Genomic DNA, 5,000 nt, shown 5'->3' with positions numbered 1-5,000 from the left:
AGCACGAAGGATGTCACGCGACTAGTTAGCAGGCTAGAGTCTCGTTCGTTATCGGAATTAACCAGACAAATCGCTCCACCAACTAAGAACGGCCATGCACCACCACCCACCGAATCAAGAAAGAGCTATCAATCTGTCAATCCTTCCGGTGTCCGGGCCTGGTGAGGTTTCCCGTGTTGAGTCAAATTAAGCCGCAGGCTCCACTCCTGGTGGTGCCCTTCCGTCAATTCCTTTAAGTTTCAGCTTTGCAACCATACTTCCCCCGGAACCCAAAAGCTTTGGTTTCCCGGAGGCTGCCCGCCGAGTCATCGGAGGAACTGCGGCGGATCGCTGGCTGGCATCGTTTATGGTTAGAACTAGGGCGGTATCTGATCGCCTTCGAACCTCTAACTTTCGTTCTTGATTAATGAAAACATACTTGGCAAATGCTTTCGCTTCTGTTCGTCTTGCGACGATCCAAGAATTTCACCTCTAACGTCGCAATACGAATGCCCCCGCCTGTCCCTATTAATCATTACCTCGGGTTCCGAAAACCAACAAAATAGAACCGAGGTCCTATTCCATTATTCCATGCACACAGTATTCAGGCGGGCTTGCCTGCTTTAAGCACTCTAATTTGTTCAAAGTAAACGTGCCGGCCCACCCAGACACTCAATAAAGAGCACCTTGGTAGGATTTCAACGGGGTCCGCCTCGGGACGCATGAACACGCACGAGGCGGTCGCACGCCTTCGGCTCGCCCCACCGGCAGGACGTCCCACGATACATGCCAGTTAAACACCGACGGGCGGTGAACCAACAGCGTGGGACACAAATCCAACTACGAGCTTTTTAACCGCAACAACTTTAATATACGCTATTGGAGCTGGAATTACCGCGGCTGCTGGCACCAGACTTGCCCTCCAATAGATACTCGTTAAAGGATTTAAAGTGTACTCATTCCGATTACGGGGCCTCGGATGAGTCCCGTATCGTTATTTTTCGTCACTACCTCCCCGTGCCGGGAGTGGGTAATTTGCGCGCCTGCTGCCTTCCTTGGATGTGGTAGCCGTTTCTCAGGCTCCCTCTCCGGAATCGAACCCTGATTCCCCGTTACCCGTTACAACCATGGTAGGCGCAGAACCTACCATCGACAGTTGATAAGGCAGACATTTGAAAGATGCGTCGCCGGTACGAGGACCGTGCGATCAGCCCAAAGTTATTCAGAGTCACCAAGGCAAACGGACCGGACGAGCCGACCGATTGGTTTTGATCTAATAAAAGCGTCCCTTCCATCTCTGGTCGGGACTCTGTTTGCATGTATTAGCTCTAGAATTACCACAGTTATCCAAGTAACGTGGGTACGATCTAAGGAACCATAACTGATTTAATGAGCCATTCGCGGTTTCACCTTAATGCGGCTTGTACTGAGACATGCATGGCTTAATCTTTGAGACAAGCATATGACTACTGGCAGGATCAACCAGGGAGCTGCGTCAACTAGAGCTGAGCAGCCGGCCGCCCGGGAGTGTGTCCCAGGGGCCCGCGCGAACACGCAAGCGTCCGCTCAATTATTCTGCAAACAGGAGGAGGCTGAGCTCCCCTGCACAATACACCTCGAAACCCTCTCAGGTCCCGGCGGCGCGCAGCGCCGTCCTAAGTACTTGGTCGGGTTCGAGAGAGGCGCAATCGCCCGGAGTTAGGCGAGTAGACGCTTTAGGTGCGACCACCCGTGCTCCCAACTGAGCTTGCCGCTGCCGACAGAGGCCCGGGAGCGTGCTGTCGTGGCATTGCCGGCGGGAGACAACACGCGCCACCTACGGTGACCGGCAGCTCCAACGCCAGCGCCACAGAAGGGCAAAGGCCCCACGTGGGTGCCGAAGCGAACTCTCCCAGCACAGCGCACGTGCCAACACGTCTGCACAACTGCGATACAAACCACCAGCGAGAACCGCTGGGGCGACCGAGCAGCAGACGGCGTCGCGGCGCCGAGTGCCGGGCGGCGGCGCATCCTCAACGCACACAGTCCTCAATCGGACCAGCACACTGCAGATGTCCACCGCGCTTCGCACCGGGCCGGCGAGGACCCACTTTGGCTGCACGGCGCCGCGCGCAGGGTGCCCCGGCGCGCAGCTGCGCCGCCTGCCGCGTCCGTCGGCCGGCGCGCCTGCCACTGGGCGCCCCCACCAGCCGGCTGTAGCGCGTGCGCCCACGCACCGCGCGGCCAGCACGCCGGGCGGCCCCCCCTCACCGGCCGGGGACAGTCCCACCCACCCACAGCCGCGTATCGCTTCACACCCAGATTCACATTCACGTTCGTTGGTATGGTGGGGACCGCTTCGTAGCTGTACCGATCGTTGCCCTCACAGATGTACCTCCAGCAAGGACAACCGCACCACAACGGGTTACCAGTTGTTCATTTGCGTAACGTCACCAGTAAACGTACACGTCCATCCCCGTTTGCAAAGTCAACTATTATTGCATGCCTGCCTGTCAGGTGTCAAGACACACTACATCCGCTCACATCCACGCAACAAAATGTGCCCGACTAGAGGGCACGTGGAAGGTGCCCCCGTACGTATGCGATGTCCATTGCGCGACCAACTGTCAACCGGCCTCTGTAGCATGTCGCAGATGTGGAACGCGGGGCACCGTGCTATCACATTGTGTGAGAAGAGACTACTACGTCTGCATACACGCGCCACTACATGAACAGACGGCTCATGCTGATCGCCATCCACTGCGTCCATTACTCCCACACGTCTCTATGGCGTACCACACTGCAATGCAGCTGTTATGGGGAGATGACACGTAGCTGTGTACACAACATTCTGAGCGGGTTGCGGTTGGACAATACATTAATGTAACGTGTCATATGCCAATTACAGAGCAGGGTAAGGCACAACTTGGGTTAGGTTAAGGCACAACTTGGGTTAGGTTAAGGCACAACTTGGGTTAGGTTAAGGCACAACTTGGGTTAGGTTAAGGCACAACTTGGGTTAGGTTAAGGCACAACTTGGGTTAGGTTAAGGCACAACTTGGGTTAGGTTAAGGCACAACTTGGGTTAGGTTAAGGCACAACTTGGGTTAGGTTAAGGCACAACTTGGGTTAGGTTAAGGCACAACTTGGGTTAGGTTAAGGCACAACTTGGGTTAGGTTAAGGCACAACTTGGGTTAGGTTAAGGCACAACTTGGGTTAGGTTAAGGCACAACTTGGGTTAGGTTAAGGCACAACGTGGGTTAGGTTAAGGCACAACGTGGGTTAGGTTAAGGCACAACGTGGGTTAGGTTAAGGCACAATGTGGGTTAGGTTAAGGCACAATGTGGGTTAGGTTAAGGCACAATGTGGGGGTAGATTGCGGTACAAATTGCATTACATTGCGGTGCAAATTGCATTACATTGCGGTGCAAATTGCATTACATTGCGGTGCAAATTGAGTTACATTGCGGTGCAAATTGAGTTACATTGCGGTGCAAATTGAGTTACATTGCGGTGCAAATTGAGTTACATTGCGGTGCAAATTGAGTTACATTGCGGTGCAAATTGAGTTACATTGCGGTGCAAATTGAGTTACATTGCGGTGCAAATTGAGTTACATTGCGGTGCAAATTGAGTTACATTGCGGTGCAAATTGAGTTACATTGCGGTGCAAATTGAGTTACATTGCGGTGCAAATTGAGTTACATTGCGGTGCAAATTGCGTTACATTGCGGTGCAAATTGCGTTACATTGCGGTGCAAATTGCGTTACATTGCGGTGCAAATTGCGTTACATTGCGGTGCAAATTGCGTTACATTGCGGTGCAAATTGCGTTACATTGCGGTGCAAATTGCGTTACATTGCGGTGCAAATTGCGTTACATTGCGGTGCAAATTGCGTTACATTGCGGTGCAAATTGAGGTAGGTTAAGGTGCAACACAGGTTAGGTTAAGGTGCAACATAGGTTAGGTTAAGGTGCAAGATGGGTTAGGTTAAGGTGCAAGATGGGTTAGGTTAAGGTGCAAGATGGGTTAGGTTAAGGTGCAAGATGGGTTAGGTTAAGGTGCAAGATGGGTTAGGTTAAGGTGACATAGGTTAGGTTAAGGTGACATAGGTTAGGTTAAGGTGACATAGGTTAGGTTAAGGTGACATAGGTTAGGTTAAGGTGACATAGGTTAGGTTAAGGTGACATAGGTTAGGTTAAGGTGACATAGGTTAGGTTAAGGTGACATAGGTTAGGTTAAGGTACAAACTGGGTTGTGTTATGGTACACATTGCGTTGTAGTACAGTACACGTTAGGTTTGGGTACGGTACACAATGTGGTATGGGATGGCGTGTTGTGGGGGGGAGGGGGGGGGGGAGGTTCGTTGATATCGACCGTAGGACGTGGATGCCCGAGGCAGCGTCAGTGTGTCAAAGGAGTTATGTCACGTCGGGATGCGCTTTTCGCCAGTGAGAGGGGGCGAGCCGTGTCTGTGGTTGCGGCAGACCTGTGTGTTTCATTCCTGCCAGTGTGTTTGTGCTGTAAGACGAGGCAGTGTGGTGGTGATGGGTGCACCCCTGTGTAGGACATGTGTGGGTGTTGGTGGCTTCTCTGAGCAATTGTGGTTGTCGGACGAGTGGGGTATTCTGTTTTATGATTGGACCTCCCGGTCTGGTTATCATAGCGTAGTTGGTGTACTGTGGCGGATAGGATGCACCGGACGTTGGTCCATGCTGGTGCTTAGTAGTTGTATCTGTGTCTGTTACAGGCAGAGAGTAGTGTGTGATAGAGTGTGTGGCTGACGTGTGGTTCATTTTGTGTGTACGGACGTTCAGCATGTATAGGGGCATTTGCGTATATAATCTATCATAATCTATCTATGTGGGCCTGCATAGTTTACTGAGCAGTGCTGTGAGGTGACTGAACTACGAGTGACGTACTGATTTACAGCGGAATGATTGCCTTGTACCAAAGATGGAGTATCGGCTCTACGACAGCGTTGGCACCGCAGGAAATGGTCTCGTAAAACGGCCCTCCCACCGTCATCGTTGTGAGGG

The 5,000-nt window shown here is 52.5% G+C and overlaps 1 non-coding gene across 1 annotated transcript in view; it reads right to left on the bottom strand.

Annotated features, from left to right (window-relative positions):
• LOC126110389 (small subunit ribosomal RNA) overlaps positions 1-1,468 on the bottom strand; it is a 1,909-nt gene extending 441 nt beyond the window's left edge. Inside the window, exon 1 of the ribosomal RNA XR_007523748.1 lies at positions 1-1,468. This exon is cut by the window's left edge and continues 441 nt beyond it. This is a non-coding gene — a ribosomal RNA (small subunit ribosomal RNA).
• Between the last annotated feature and the right edge of the window lie 3,532 nt (positions 1,469-5,000).

The sequence above is a fragment of the Schistocerca cancellata genome, unplaced genomic scaffold, assembly GCF_023864275.1.
Source record: "Schistocerca cancellata isolate TAMUIC-IGC-003103 unplaced genomic scaffold, iqSchCanc2.1 HiC_scaffold_13, whole genome shotgun sequence".
NCBI lineage: Eukaryota > Metazoa > Arthropoda > Insecta > Orthoptera > Acrididae > Schistocerca > Schistocerca cancellata.
Note: the sequence above shows the minus strand (reverse complement) of the source record. Positions and strands in the feature narration are given on the sequence as shown.